This window comes from Microcebus murinus, chromosome 29 (assembly GCF_040939455.1).
Source record: "Microcebus murinus isolate Inina chromosome 29, M.murinus_Inina_mat1.0, whole genome shotgun sequence".
Lineage (NCBI taxonomy): Eukaryota > Metazoa > Chordata > Mammalia > Primates > Cheirogaleidae > Microcebus > Microcebus murinus.
The window spans coordinates 9,776,807-9,794,150 of record NC_134132.1 but is presented as its reverse complement, the minus strand read 5'-3'; the positions used below and the strand labels follow the sequence as shown (position 1 = coordinate 9,794,150).

General features: G+C 36.6%; 1 long non-coding RNA gene across 1 annotated transcript in view; it reads right to left on the bottom strand.

Moving 5' to 3' along the window:
- The window catches only part of LOC105876385 (uncharacterized), a 55,752-nt gene that overhangs the window by 3,378 nt on the left and 35,030 nt on the right, over positions 1 to 17,344 (bottom strand). Inside the window, exon 3 of the long non-coding RNA XR_001156438.2 lies at positions 810 to 1,089. This is a non-coding gene — a long non-coding RNA (uncharacterized LOC105876385). The remainder of the gene's footprint in view (positions 1 to 809; positions 1,090 to 17,344) is intronic.

Here is a 17,344-nt window from a genome sequence, read left to right as displayed (position 1 = left end):
AGAACCGGTTCCTGGAAGACTTTGCCATGATCTTGACCCTTCACCCAACCTATGGCCACGCTTCATACCACCAACTAACTGCCGCCTCTTCTCCCTGTCCACATTTCTTCCTCCCTAAACTTCACCCAAGTTCTGATTCAAACCCTGAACCTCTCTCTTGCCTAGACTATTGCCATGGCCTCCAAACTGGACTTGCCACTTTCCACTTCTTATCCTTATACCATCTGTTCACACAACAGCCAGGTCACCTTAGTTCCTGGCTTGAAATCTCCGAGGAGCTTTCTGTTAAATTTAGAATAAAATCCTAACTTCCACGTGACGGACAAGTGCCTCTTTGTGCACTTTTAGTGCTGTGTTTCTTGTTGTTGTTTTCTTAACTTGAGGGTGGGCTTATACAGTATAAAATGACAGCAGCCCAAATGAGGTCATTAAGAATCACTGTCCTCATCTTGCATGACAACATTGAAGCAAATTGGAAAGGTGAAAAGGCTTGCTAAGTGGGTGCCTCATGAGCTGACCAAAAAACAAAAATCGTTTTGAACAAAAATCGTCTTCTCTTATTGTACACAACAACAACAAACCCATTTCTGGATCGGATTGTGACGTGCCTGGAGAAGTGGATTTTATACGGCAACCAGTGATGACCAGCTCAGTGGCTGGACAGAGGAGAAGCTCCAAAGCACTTCCCAAAGCCAAACTTGCACCACAAAAAAGGTCATGGTCACTGTTTGGTGATCTGCTGCCTGTCTGATCCACTACAGCTTTTCTGTAATCCTGAGAAGTCTGCTCAGCAAATCGATGAGACTCACCAAAAACTGCAATGCCTGTAGCCGGCACTGGTCGACAGAAAGGGCGCGATTCTCCAGGACAACGCCAGACCTCACGTCGCACAACCGACACTTCCAAAGCTGCACGGATTGGGCTGCAAAGTTTTGCTTCCTCCGCCAAATTCACTTGTCCTCTCGCCAACCGACTCCCACTTCTTCAAGCATCTCGGCATCTTTCTGCAGGGGAAATGCCTCCACAACCAGCAGGATGCAGAAAATGCTTTCCAAGAGTTCATCCAATCCCAAAGCACGGATTTTTACACTATAGGAATAAACAAACTTATTTCTCATTGGCAAAAATGTGTTGATTATCATGGTCTCTATTTTGATTAATAAAGATGTGTTTGAGCCTAGATATAATGATTTAAAATCTGCAACCTGAATATAATACTGTCTGCTATAACACATTTCTTTAAAATTGAATGTGAACAAAAATTTTTGTTCCCTGGACTGAATCCCTTCTCCCCTAACTTTACTCTTTGAGACACTTGAAAGACCTTCCCCACTACAGCTCATCCTGATGACCTATGACCTATGGATTATTTACATACTAAGTCCTCCTCTGTTCTTTTCTCACTCACCTGCACTATTTTATTGCTGCCAGTTCTCAATGTATTGAATAATATTGGACACTAAAATCTTATTCAATAAAAGTCTTTCAATTGCAAAGCACATTGAAGTGAGAAGTTTTCTCTTTGCAAATAGTAAAAGAATTCAACATGATCACAGATTAAAGTTTTATATTATCTATCAAAATGCACACAAAAATATAAAAGAAAACACTTGAAGTTTATATATAATTCCTAGGATCCATAAGCCTGAGTTTGACTAAAGCAATACTCAATGGTAATATTAACATAATATTAACATAATAAGTAATTTTTGTTGTAAAAATAATTTTTAACAAACATTTTGGTGTTGTGTTAAACTTAGGAATGTGTTTAAGAAACCTGCAACTTGGATGTAAATAATCAAAAACAGATGTATCTTAATTTAAGAGTCAATTTTATTAATTTTAAAATAGTTAATATTTTTATGGTTTGTTAAATATAACAAGAAAACTACCAATTACGTGTGAAGCTAGTACTTGAAAAAGAAGCTAGAAGTCAATACTTGTTTAGTTCACTATTTAGGAACAAAGAGAAATCCTTTAACTATTCTATGTCTTTCATGTATGTTCATTCACCTATAATATTTGTCACACACACACGCAATTTAATTGTCTACATATTACATACCATTATTAATATTTAATTTGTTGTTAACTTTTGCCTTCACTTGGATTAAAGTCTTGAAAAATCCTGTGGGGCTGTTAAATTATTATATGCTAGGATATTAAAAGACTGTGATCACTGTCATTCAGGGTACTGATGGGCTGCCATTGCTTTCAGGGAAGTGGGAAGGTTCTTGCCATATTTTAGATTATCACCAGGAGAAAAAGTAGTCAACCTTTGTCTCAAACAATTTTCAACAAATGTTATCTTTGCTTGTCTTGGTTTGTTTTATGCTGGCCTTTGAAAAATCACAATAGTTTAAAAACCATGAAAGGCTATTTATGTATGGGACAAATTGTTATTATGTATTTGTCTTTTTGAAAAAAAAAGACTATCAAATGAACAATATTTTAAAAGAAAGCAGCAAAAGAAAAAAGAAAGTTTATTATAAGCCAGAAAAAAAATACTTTGTATGAACCACCTGGTTAAACAACAGCTGTAACAATAGCAGGGAAATAAAAGTAATAACTTTGTTCTATTTAACTTCACATTCTATTATTCCAAGTTAGTATTTGTGTGACGCCCTGAAGTCCAGAACTTTGAGCTCCTACTTTGAGAGACGGTACCCTCAGAACACTTTACATATCCATGGTGAGGCGCTCGTTCAATGATGAGAAATGAACACATCTATTCCAGCTTCCTGTTTCATAAAAGACAAACTATCTCTTTGCTGTGACTTGCACTGTGAAACAGTCTCATTTGCTTAAATGTACCATTCTCAAGAACAGAGAAACTAAATCCCAGGATTCCAAAAAGTAAAGAAAAAGGATTCATTGATTGGATTTCTGCAGATTTTGGTTATTATTATTGTTAAGAGTCAATACAGAGATGTCTTTTTTTTTCCCCCAGCATATTATGGGGGTACAAATGTTAAGGTTACATATATTGCCCATGCCCCCTCTCCCCCCTCGAGTCTGGGCTTCGAGCATGCCCATCCCCCAGTTGGTGCACATCGCATTCATTATGTATGTATATACCCGTCCGCTCCTCCCCCACTTGCCTGATACCAGACAGAGATGTCTTTTAGGAAATAAAATACCTTCATTTTCCATCATCCAGTGTGCATGCATGTGCATGTGTGTGTGTGTATTGTTACAATTCTGCATTCTATAAAAATGACACACATGTTAAATATCTGGAAGAAAGACATGCAATGTAAGTTGAGGATCTTATAGAATCTTAATGAGGTAGTCAGTCATTAGAGGTACATATTTCCTACCTTCCACCTCCTGGACACTCTGTAGGGTTGCATTTCTGGTGACGCTAATAGTTGGGTGAACCCAATGATTAGTTCTGGCCAAAGAATGTGAATGAAAATAATGCATCCCACTTTTATTCCATGAAAGACTCTCTGTTGTCCTTTTTCCCTCTGACATGGTAATGGGATGTCCAGAAGGTAGCTGCTCTGACACTGGTCTGGATCTCCCAGATCATTCTCCAAGGACACCTACCTTGGAAGAAAAATAAACCATTTTGGTTTAAGCCACTGTGATTTTGAGTTTATTATGCAGAATAACTTAGCCCAACCTGATTAATATATCTAATCACACTTTAATAATAATTTCACAACCTTGCTTAGGGCCTGACTTATCCACAAGCCATGAATATTTTAGTCAAACTGTATATGTTTTATTTTATACAGAAATAGAAAATGATGAAGCCACTTTATACACATATATCCTTTAATAATTTTCAAAATATTTTACATGATTATCTCATTTATTTTACAAAACAATCCTCCTAGAAAACCTGAGAAAGTTTTATTACTGTCACTGTTTATGACGAAGTAATCAAGGTTAAGATTGGTCAAGTAGTTTGCTATTTAGTAGTTGAGCCAAGACTTAAATACTCGGATATACTATGATTTGTTCTTCCTTTCCCTCTACCACTCTTCTTTCCCAAAATCATCATAGACATTCTGAATACACAAAAGGTTTAAGCCATGTGCAATGAGAAAGTTGATAGGCCATCCCTATAATGGGAAGTAATAGTAACTGAAAGAGAAATGTCCTCCATTAGAATGAAATCCATGATCACTGAGGACCTTAATTACAGAGCTTTGCAAAGAGAGCCAGAATCCCTACATGTATTAAAGATACATAGTCATCGATTTTGTGCAAGAGGGAACTAGTAACAAATTATGCATATTTTAAATAACCTTTTATCAAAGAATTATGGAAAAACCATCAATAATGTTATTCACCAAAAACCAGTGCTATACATTTTCTTGAAATTAAGAGTATGGAAACCAGTCTACTGCAATAAAATTGAGGTATCTAGTTTTATAATTTTTATTGGGAGTCATTGAAACAACTAATATTTATAAACATTCTCTATATTTCTGTGAATCTTAAGAGGATTCTTGAAAAACAATAAATAATTCTTGAAAACTAGTAAATAAGTGCCAAATAGAATGCAGACGGGATGAAGAAAGCACTAGGAGGAATTACAAAAGCACAATGTAAGTATTTATTATTTTAAAAGATAAAAGAGGCAAAAGCATAAATATAACAAACTCTTGGGCATTCCTTAACATTTAAACAACTATCGATATTGTGTAAATTTTGCTTACATGAATACTTAATACTTGGTGTTCATAGGAAATGCTTCCTGGATTTGAAGAGAAATCTTCTATCTTTTGTCTTAGGAGGGAATCTGTCAAATGTTCGTAGAAATGCAGTGACACTTCTGCAAGCAAACCTCCCCCTATCTTCACATCTAGCCAAGTGTGAATCACAAAGCCTGCATGTGTGACTTCCATCACAATGGAAATAAGGAATAAATGAGGCTATTAAATGTAAACTCTCTTAAATGAACCACTTCGACATTCTTCTCTTCAAAGACAATCTTAGTTTTTTGACACAGCCAGGTTTATTTTTATAAATGGCATTTCTTTGGAATATCTCAATGTTAAAAACAATTTAAGATTCAAGATAAACTAGTACTTCATTCACCGTATTTATGTAGTAAATATGAATTATGCACATGGACTATTTAAATATTTGTGTTTCTTCACAGAATTTAGAGTATGGTCTTGCATTAAAAAAGTCACTCAAAAGCCTCTTTGATATAATTGTCCTATGCCATCAATTACCTAGGTATGTATGCATACAGAATAAGAAGCTTTTCCATCTGAAGGGATTCAGAAATATTTTATTAACGCTAGAAATCCATACTCTTGGAATTGAGAGAAAGTTCTAGCCCTATGTCTGTACTTGTTTCTTTATGGATCAGAAAAGAAATAACTAATACTTTTAAGTTTCAGGGGATAAAAAATAGGATTTTCCCCATATCGGCAGGAATAAGCTGTAAGAATACGTAACTCTTAGAGTAGCTATTTGTTCTGTTTCCCTGCTATTACAGTCTCCTCCAGCACAGCTGATTAGTTATATTTTTTAAAAGTCAGGCAATTTACACCTGTGATGCCACATATCCCTTGAGGCTAATGGGTCTGAGGTCCTTGGGATATTAAGGATTCTCTAGGGTAGGGGTCCCCAACCATGATGAGTGGTATAATTATTTCATTATGTATTACAATGTAATAATAATAGAAATAAAGTGCACAATAAATGTAATGCACTTCAACCATCCTGAAACCATCCTCCCTCTCCCCGGTCCATGGAAAAATTGTCTTCCATGAAAACAGTCCCTAGAGTCAAAAAGGTTGGGGACCACTGCTCTAGGGCAGTGGTATTGTTAATATTCCCCTTCCCTGTTGTCCTCCCTTGTAATAATCCCAACCTGCTCAGACAGTCAAGATAATAAAGCTATGACTTGGACTGGAAAGTTTGGAGAATGCCAGACACTTGTAATTTTTTAGAATAACTGTTACTTCTGTATAAAACTCTTTTTCCTTTGAGAAAGCAATGAAATAATTTTTGGTTCCTTGTGTCTTTATTATATTGATTTTCACGTCTCTGACAAAGATCTTGAGATCAAGAAGTTGCCAAGAACAAGGAAGGAGAATAAGTTGCCAGAAGTGACATTTAAAGCAGTAAGAATACTTTTTTCTTTGTCTTTTGAAAAGGTAGGCTGGGCGCGGTGGCTCACGCCTGTAATCCTAGGACTCTGGGAGGCCGAGGCGGGCGGGTATTGCTCAAGGTCAGGAGTTCAAAACCAGCCTGAGCAAGAGCGAGACCCCGTCTCTACTATAAATAGAAAGAAATTAATTGGCCAACTAATATATATAGAAAAAAATCAGCCGAGCATGGTGGCGCATGCCTGTAGTCCCAGCTACTTGGGAGGCTGAGGCAGCAGGATCGCTTGAGCCCAGGAGTTTGAGGTTGCTGTGAGCTAGGCTGATGCCACGGCACTCACTCTAGCCTGGGCAACAAAGTGAGACTCTGTCTCAAAAAATAAAATAAAATAAAAGGTAAATGGTATTTTTTGATGCGTAGTGACATTGGTCAGTTTGAGTCATAATCATTTTATTTATAATTAGATGAACTAACATCTATTTAGTATTCGTGTCAAGAAATATTAACTTCATTTAATCCTCCCAACGACTCTATGAAGCAGTTATTATCATTACCCCTGATTTTTGAAATGAAGAAATGGAGAAAGGTTAAATAACCCGTCAAAGGTCACAGAGTTAAAATGTGCTGTACGTAGGCGGGTAGGACAAAAATCTCTATCAGATGCCAACGCCTCCCACAATTTCATACCAACCTGCTTCCTATCAACCTGCCTTCAAGGGGTTGATGCAAAATTTTTAACATTATGTTTCATGTTTACTCATTCCTACATTTACACTGACATTTGAAAATAAAAGAATAACTCTCTGCCAATGGGCATAACTTTTAGGATCATAGGAGTTATGGTGAGGCACTCTCAGCATAATCACAAATAAGATTGCCCTAAGGAGAGTTCGATTCAGCAAATCCAAATAAAACTGCTCTATTAGCCATCTGCATTGGAAAAATCAAGATGCCGTTCTTAAAAGTGTGAGTTAATGCTATAAAGATAATTGTGAAAATCACTGCAGAGAGGATACTGTTTGCGTATATAATCTGCCACACAGAGACGTAAACGGTTGATCCTATTTGGAGAGAGATTCTGGTAGCAGAACAGGGGTGCTAAAGCCATGAGAGCAAAAGAAATAGAAAATCTCAAAAACAAACCTCAGCATAGCATCTACTCCCTGCCCTGGGCAGAATGAATCTTTGCTAAGTGAATTCAAGTGTGAGGGTTTTCTTGGCAAGTATATCTCTCTCGTACATGAAAACAACTCAAGCTACCTTAGCTAAAAGTCACTTAAGACAAACTGACTTGTTCAGATGCCAAGCTCACGGCTGTGGTTGGCCAATTTAAGTATTCTGGCCACCTTGATGCCTATAAAGCAATGAATTAGTACCCAGGTTTACATACCAATCTCTGTGTGCCAGTGAATATAGGTCTATTTCTATAAATTAGAGAAAGAGAGTTCTTGTTTCTCATTCTGCAGATCAAATCCTCAATATGGTAAATCCACCAGAGTTAAAGGCGAATTTCTGGGAACTTATTGAACTTCCAGGCACCTATGTCCACATTACCCTTCTTTCACTGGATTTTTCACATTTTTTAAGATTTCTACAATTTGTACATGTCTTGATAGCTGTATTATTGGTACAAAGTAACCATTTGGTAGAAGTTGCTTGCTACCATATTTTGGGCCCTTCACACTTCCGTAAATCATCTATTCATTTGTTTTAAGAGCTTCCCTCTTAACATAGTCTAATCTTACCCACCTGAGGCATGTAGTAACTAGGAAGAAAGGAATTCTGAAAAATTTTTATTTATATATACTTATTTCTAAGTAGGATGTACGTACAGTTGACACAGAACAGAAAAAAAGGTTTACTGAATTTGAGCTTTTCAAACTCGTTTTATAATTCTGTTCATATTAATGATTATGACTTTTTAATATGGTATGGTAAAAATATAAGTTTGGTAATTACTATCTTTGAATAATATCAAAACTCTAGGTATTGGGAGGAGCAGGACTCTGTTTAATTTACTTGTGTTTCTCCACACTGGAATTTACTCTTCTCTTGTATGCTAGCAATCTCTGTAAGAAGAAGCTAAGCAATGCAAACTGAAACCTGCCTGGATGGGACTGAGAACAGAGACCTTGGAGCACTGCTTTATGTCCTGTAGCTTTTTACTCTCCTGATATACAGCTATCTCCTCCTGCTGGCCTCTGCCACCCTCCCTTTCTCCATCCACGCCCCTCTTATGTGAGCCACAGATGGAAAAGTCTTGGCTCGCTAACGCTCTGCTGTCATTAGCTCATGTATGCCACATTCAAAGGGACCCTTAGTTCTACCCTGCTAACAACGTGCTTCGCTTAAGGACTCCTGTGACTGGTGGTAGCCCGCTGCTTCCTGTCCCGTTACCCCATAACCCTATTCTCTATTTGCTGCTCAGTATTCAGTCAGGCAATTCAACATAAATGTCAGTGTGTTCCTACAGGTACAGAATATGTTATGCCGTTCCACAGTAAATTAGCCCCGGCCATCCATTGGTAGCTGTTTCCTTTTACTGAAGTGAAAAATAATGCACACATATACACATGCGAAACCGTACTCTTGTGAAACCTCCGAAGGAAATAAAAAGAGGAAGAGACGTGAGAATCGTTCCAGAAGTGGCACTTGAAGAAGAAGCAGAAGTGTCAGCTCTACACAGTAAAATACTCAGGAGGAAGGAGGGTGGCTTATTTCAGAATCCTTCAAGCCACGGAATCCTCAATTAGGTTGGTGATCAGTAAAGAGACGACTAGAAATGCACTTGAGTTTGACCAAAATAGATTGCCTTGAGAGAATCTGGAAGTCAAGAGGCTTCCAGCTAGGTAACACATCACAATGGCCCCTATAGTATCTTTGCCTGGCTTATTAGAGTCCATTGTAATCAGTAATTCTATTTTTTTTTTTAAATGTCATTTGATAAGTTATAAGTATTGGTTAAACCAAAGGCACACAGAAACTATTTATCAAAAGAAAAATAATTCTTGAATTTTCCTGTCAGAAATCACAAAGCAATTTACTAGAACACACCGAAGAAGACAAGTATCTCAAAACATTTCTACCTTTTTTCAAGTGTAGGTATGTTATTGGACATGTCATCACATTGGCTTTTTTTTTTTTCTTCACATTTATATCAGATGATTTCTCTTGCATGTTTCAAGAAGCGAGGTGACAACCAAAGAATTAAGAAGTGAGGGAGTTTGAAAGATAATCGAGACGTATTTTAACTCTTGAGTGGCTCTGTAACAGCAAAAGCAGAACAAAACAAAAAAGCATGCTGAACGTATAAAATAGTTTTAAAGTATCTTTCTTCAATGATTTCATTTTTAATCTCCTAACACTACAAGATTTTATTATTTTATCGTGCACAGGAAAAAACTAGACAAAAAAAATAATAATAATAAAGTGGCTTGGCCGCCGCCGCCACAGCCCGCTCAGTAGATGAACAGACAAAGCCCAGAGAGAAAACAAATTTCCTGCAAGATACTAAGTCCTTTTTGTCTCCTCTTCTCTCCCTTGGATATAGAAAACCTGCAATTCCAGTAGCTGATCATAAAAGTGAAGAAGATAAGTTAATATAAGATGTTTTCTCAGTAAATAGAACTGTGTGCTCACATCACTAAAGATGAGGCTTTGCACAAAGAATGAAAGGTCTAAGTCTCTTAATGCCATCCGGAGGTTCAGATTAATTACCCTTTCAGTCAAGGTCGCTGACAGTGTAAAGAATTTCCAGGCCCCCTAGAGCCAAGTGTTATCTTTCTCATACAGCAGCCATGGATGCTTAAGTAAATCAATACATGGCAATTAGCAGGTAATAGGCATGATTTTTAAGTAGAAGTAAGATATGATGATCTTGCTGTAGTACACATATGGCTAGCCATGAATGAACAACTGCTGCTATCTTGCTGTTGTAATAAAATATCCATTTCAACATAGAGAGTAAAAGGGTTATCAAAAAAAAATCCGTATATGAAATTTTCAAATTCTCCTGGTTTTAAAAAATTATTTAAGGGGGATTTTATATATTCTTGGAACAGCATGTCTCTCTAGATAAGAAGGATTTTATAACAGTGTATTTTTTATTTTTTATAATAGACTTATTTTTTAAATAAAAGTCTTCAGTTCACAGAAAGTACAGAGCACCCATATACTCCCTCCCTATATACATATACAAACATACACACCCAGTTTCCCTACTATTAACATCTTGCATTAGTGTAGTACGCTTGTTACATTTCATGAATCGATACTGATATGCTATTATTAACTAAAGTCCATAGTTTACATTGCAGTTCATTCTGTATTGTACAGTTCTATGAGTTTTGACAAATACATAATGCCACATATCTACCATTATACTATCACTACAGAGAATACTTTCGCTGCCCTAAAAAATCCCTTTTGCCTCCACCCTAAATAAGTGATTCTATAATATTGTACTTTTATGTATGAAACCCTGATGTGATTGTATTTTGACCATAACATTCTATTTTATGGCTATTTCAAGATTGATTTAGGAGCTAGAATTGCATGATTCTTTTTCATAGAACACCTTTAGCATTCTTTCATTATACATCAATTCTATTAGTTTTCTGTGGGCACCATTGCAACAAAACAAGAATTTAAGACCTTGTTCGTAACATTAAAAAATGTGTAATTTAATTTAATTTAATAAATGAATGGATACAGAGTTAAATACAAGGAATCCTATGGCGGGCTAGAAGGCAGTAAGATTAAGTGCTGAATGAGTGACACCATTGAAATTGGGGAGGTGTTCAATGGAGTGATCATACACAAGGGCATAAGGTTAAGAGAAAGGCTAAGTGGATTAGGAGGGGTTTAGGAAGGAGTGGCATACAGGCAGCCTAGGAAAAGGAAGGGCATTCGAGGCAGGTGAAAGAGCTGGTCAAGCACTCTAGGCAGGGAGAACTTGGACGCTCAGCCTCTGTGCTGTTCTTGGAAGCACAGGTCGTTTGTGAGGCTATGTTTGGTCCCATCTGCCCACATTGCTCACTGGGAACTTTAAGAAGTTGGTAAAAATAACATAAAGAGATGGTAAAAAAAAAAATCTGTGTTGTGATCCCAGGAGACAAGCTGCTTGTGTTGTGCCCCTTTATAAAAGTACACTTTATGTGAGTGAGTGAGAGAAAGAGAGCCCCAAAGGTTGGCATTCGTCATCATGCTGGGGCATAGATGTATTTGCACTGAAGTTGGAGTAGAGTAGCAGACATTGGGGAAAGATGACTATCTGTGTTTGTCTGAATCAGATGGAGAATGCTCATAGTTTTGATTTCACTTATAGTCAAAAATATAGTCTTCAGTATCTATCACACTGCCTGGTCCTCTTTGGACCAAGGAAAACTCAATTGTCCAAAATTATCTGTGTCAACTTGTAGAGACTATTGCAAATTATTATCATTTCTAAACTTCTTTGTATCTAAATTGAGATATCACAAACATAAAAACATTTGCAGATTTTAACCACATGACCAGGTATCATAGAATCATTAAATCACAGAACATTAGAAAATAGGTAGAAAAGTGCATTAGTCCTATTCCCTTTACCTACAAATACAATTTGTTCTCTATAAGAGCACACCACATAATTTTTTCAGAAATATAAGTATTCAGTATCAAATATTTACAAAATGCTAGTAACTATGGATTAACCGAGTTCTACCGACATTATCACAGAAACTCAAACAAAATCAGGTCAACCAAAAATATTTAGTCATTATCACAATCCCTTTTTTTTACATCTGACCAGAATATGAGGAATGTATCATCATTTAGCTCATAGACATTCGGCTATTTTTCTGCAAATACTATTTAAACATTTTGATCTGTGAAAATGCAAGATCAGCTCTTTTCTTTCACGTATCTTGCTTTCTTTGAAGCGTTCATTTCTTAGGTAGAATACATTTCCTGGAAATATTTTTAAACCATTCTTGGGGCAGGGTCCTTTGTTTCTCTATGGGGTGAGGACGGTGATTTATGGTCGTTTTTTTACACTGTCTCTTTAAATTTTTATATTCTCAACCTGCAGAGAATGAACTTTCAGCGAATACAAGTATGTCAGTAGGAAAACTCACAGTGATTGTTCTCTGCTGGAAGGATTAAATAAATGTAGACTTCCAAGCAGGCTTAGGCAGTGAACTGTAAAAGACAGGAGAATGCGAGGGTAAAAAAATCTATCTTCCATCACCCACTGATTGTGTTGCCAATGCCATACCTTAGAGTAGCAATGAGGTTAGCTTTCCCTTTCTCTGCCTTTCCAGCAGCTGAGATTGAAGGCTTCTGTACCAACACCTGCTGACTAATAAAGGCATTGCTCACTGTTAGTAACAGGATAAGGCATGTAACCTAAGAGCCTGGACATTGCCTGTTAGCTCTCCGGACATGAGGGTTCCTTAGAACTCGTAATACCTGCCTTGCAGGTTTCTTACTGAAAAATCTAACGAGAGAATATTTACAGAAGTATTTTGTAAACACTATATAAATGTTATGAATGTGTAACATTCTCTCAGGAAGCATATATGTATATGCATATAAACATACACTATAATCACTATAATCATTGATTTAGATACATATATATATTCATACAGTGTAATCTAAATCAATTTTTTTCTCTTCACAGCAAAATCAGGTTTAAGAACTGTTGTCTAATAATAAATAATTATGTAAACTCATATAGTGCTTTTCTTCTTAAGTACTCTGAAGACTTTTTGTAATCAAATAAAATTAAAATTTGTCTTTAACACCCCAGTTCTTTAACTGAACTAAGATCTTTAATAGGTTAATGCCTCATTTGTTTCTTAAAATAATCGGGAGACATAGGTATTGTTATTTTAATCAACAAAGGAGAAAACGAAATGCCAGAGGCTTTCTTTGAATTTCTAAAAATCATATTCCTGATTCAGACATGAGAGGAGAAACACAAAATAAGCGACATACACTTTTGGATTTATGATAGCTCAAATCATAAGCTGATGGTTGAGATATGCCTAAGAATTTAATTGACAGGTGGGTGTTTTTACCCTCATCTGTAGATGAGGAAATTGAAGGTAGGGCATTATAATAATTTGACCAAGTTGATGATGAGAACCAAGACTTAAATTCAGATAGGCTTGAGCTAGAGTTTGTGATATTTCCATTCATTTGTTATTCAAAAATATTTCTAGAGCACCCTCAAAGATACAGAATTCCGGAACAAATTGCCATAGCTACTGCTACCATGAAGTTCACAGCTGAGGGAGAAACAGAAGTTAACCTTGTAATCCAACAAGGAAATGGAACTTACTTATCTTCCAGTCTCAGTAAAATCCTTCCCTAAGGTAGCACCCTCTTCTCAATAGTCTGCATCACACTACCCCATTGTAGTAGTTTCCCATGGCACTTTTCTATTGTTGTTGTTGAATTGCTTTTATTTATTTATTTATTACATATATTCCACTTGAACAGAAGCTCCTGAGAGCAGGGATCTTATCTAATTGATGATTGTTCCTCAGTGCCCGGAATCCTGTCTGTTTGTCCCATAATTTAATTACTCATTAAATGTTTATTGAAAGAAGAAAAGGAGGAAGAAGGACTCCTGAGAAGTACAGAGTGCTATGAGAATGTATTTTACCTGGGCCCGGCACAGTGGCTCTCGCCTGTAATCCTGGCACTCGGCCAATCCTGGCCGAGGAGGGTGGATCGCTCAAGGTCAGGAGTTGGCAACCAGCCTGAGCAAGAGTGAGACCCTAGTGTCTACTAAAAAAAAATAGAAATAAATTAATTGGCCAACTAAAAATATATATAGAAAAAAATTAGCCAGGCATGGTGGCACATGCCTGTAGTTCCAGCTACTTGGGAGGCTGAGCTAGGCTGACGCCACGGCACTCTAGCCCGGGCAACAGAGTGAGACTCAGTCTCAAAAAAAAAAAAAAAAAAAATGTATTTTACCGGATATTGGAAGAAGATTTGAATTGCAAATCTGAAGAATGGATGAGGTTCTAAAGGAGTGTGTGTGTGTGTGTGTCTGTGTGTGTCTGCACATGCACATGCATGCATGTGTTGGAAAAGGAGGCAGCAACAAACTTCAGGTCGGGGGAGTGTGTGCAAAGGCCTGTAGCAGGGCAGGACATGCCAAATATGAAGAAAGGAGAGACGGCCAGCAGAAGGAGCAAGGGGCAGCCTAGTGCCACATGTGGCAAGTTTGAGCAAAAGCCTGAGTGTTTCAGAAAGCGTTAGAGCAAAGCCCAACTACAGAACTCAAATGTCCTCATTTTAGTCCTCTGTGGACACGAGCCATAATATTGTTTAAATAATTACTGCATTTCAAACTAGAAAGGGTTACATCCATACGACCACAAATCTTATACGAATTTCTCAACACTTTTACATCATGCAATGAATTCCTACACAAATCTGAAGTTCTAGATTATGTTTTTAACTATACTAATCATAACGATAAGAAGATATACATCCTCACATAGCTTTCTTTTCATTGGTGAATCAAGAATAATATCCTGAAGAGTATAATTAACTATTTTCATTTGAATATATCTATCGGAATATTCTCAGGAGTTTCAAAGAATGAAGGAAAACTGGAAATAGGTAAATATTGGAACAAGAACATCCGGTACCTACAATGTAAAAGTAGAATTGGATCTCATTATACAATATAAAAATGATTACAAGACCTACAGCACAAAGGAGGTCTGTTTCTTTTCTTTTGATGTGTCTGTGTAGTGAAACTGCAATTAGTGGTAATAGGAGTTGCATGTGTAGCTCAAAGGGGCTCAATGGAAGATTGCAGCAGGGTACAAAATGGTACAAGCAAAATTCCATTCTCATTACCAACATATAATTTTATTGTAGCCTGTAGATAGCATAATTTTTCTGTTATCAGGATTTCTCCACCCATTACATCACAAATGCAATTATAAATGCATTATAAATTCATCCAAGCTGATAAAAAAAATCAAATATAGAAAACTGATTTGAAGTCAAGGATGGGGTTAGAAAGTAAATGGTGGTCAAGTTGTATGTGGAATTTATCTACTTTTATGGTTCTGAGTGTGAACTACAATAAAAGCCTAAGGCTCCCCCACCTACCAGCTGACTGAATAGACCCCCCTGTCCCAGGAGATATCCTAAAACTAAATTGTTTGCCATGAGGAGGAAGTCAGACATGCCTCATCATGGCCCCCTTCCTTCTTGGGGACATCCTTGTAACCCATTATTAACAGGTCTAAAGGTATGCAAGACAAACCTGCAGGTCCTCAATTTACACAACAAATGTACATCCAGTGGCTTGTCTCAGATTAACAGACCTCCTTATTTTAAAACATTCCAAGCCTTCAGACAAAGTTTCATGTCTTCAACCAATTACAAGTCAAAGAATCTTTAAACCCATGTATAACCTGTAGGCCCCGGCTTTGAGATGACCCACCTTTTCGGGCCAAAGCCATCTATGCCTTCCATGCATTGATTTATGACTTTACCTGTAATTCTTTTCCCCTCGAAATGTTTAAAACCTGTAACCCAACCACAGAGAGTCCACTTGCTCAAGGCTTCTTGGGCGTGGCTCCGGGTCATGGTTCCCAAATCTGGCTCAGAATAAATCTCTTTAAAATTATTTTACAGAGTTTGACTTCTTTTCCATTGACATGAGGAAGACATATTTAAAGACAAATACTCTCTCTTCTGATACCAAAGCATCTCTTATTTTAATTGGGTTTATCTAATTTTATACAAAGATACTAATTTTATAGCAAGATTTTTTAAGGCAATCTTTTAAATTTTGCAATCTGGCATTCATGTCCTCCTTCCTATATTGATTTCTGTAGCATTTTTCTAGCATTAACCTGTTTTTAACACTCTTGGATTTGCTTTTCTTTGTGTAGAACCCACATGTATGTTAAATCCATTATACACATTCAAAGATGCATAACTATTTAAATTGGTATGTATATCATATGTGTATATATTAATAATACATGTATAAAAAGCCAGATGGTTCTTTATGCCAAGAATTTACTTATATGCACATATCACAGTACACAAATAAGGCTTTTTAATTATAAGCAAATATGTTAAGTATATCATAGTATTAATACTATTCGTCTTCCTTAAAGAGTATTTGACTAATCTTTTAAGTTAAATTTCCTAGATTGAATAAGTTTCTATGCTTTTCTACATTTAATGGTTATTGTTCTATCACAGAATAAAGTAATAAATTTATTTTCATCTTCTACATGATTTTTTGCATTCATTATATAATATACAATAAACTTTAATTCATGTTAATAATTCTGCTGAGAATATCATGGTGAAATAGGCATTAACTTGAACATTGTATCACCTTTGTCTTCTCTCTAATTTAAGGAGTTACTTGGTTTAATATATAAAATAGTGTCACAGATTTACTCATACTACAATTTAAATGTAAAGCAAAAATATAATCTGCTTATTTTGTCTACTACCAGTCTAAACTTAAAAGCCCAGAATTTCTGGGTAGTAAGGGTAAAAAAGTGTCCAATTTGTTTTAAGTATAATTTGAGCAAAAACGTAGTCTCTTTATGTAATGCTTAGTCTCCTTAGATAGAAGTTCTTGAGCTTTCAGACTAAACTGACCTCTCATCTCTAAGGTAGCACTTAGCTTCAAAGAAAAGTGGCCCCATGACCTGTCATGGTTTCCAGGAGGTACCCAGCCCTGTCCCTGCCTGCTAACCTGAGGGTTGTGTAGCCCATGGTTGAACTCCTTAAGATGCCATCATGATTGGCTCTTATCCTCTTTTCAGTCTTCATTCTCAAATAGGAGCCAGCTAAAAACCTTACCTCTTGGGGGTAGGTGGAGAATGTAAAAAGAGCAGGCCCTGGAGGCAGAAAATGCCTGAGAACTGAGAAATATAATAAATAGAAACTCCACAAACTTACACTACTAAATCTGCAAGTTCACCTTCCTTTGCACCTGGCCTTTTTCTTATCTTTTATCTCTTGCTGCAACGGTCTGCTAATTTTAGCATATATTAGAATCGCAATAGGCTTGTGAAAACTCTAGATTGCTGGTTCCTACCCCAGAGTTTCTGATTCAATAAGTCTTGGATCAGATCTGATAATATGCAGAGCTAACAATTCCCAAGTGATGCTAAACCACTGGTCGGGAGACCTCACTTTGAGAACCAGTGCAGTGAAGAAGTTTAATTTTGTATCAAAGATTCACTACATCCTAATCTTTTCCATTTTCTTGGCG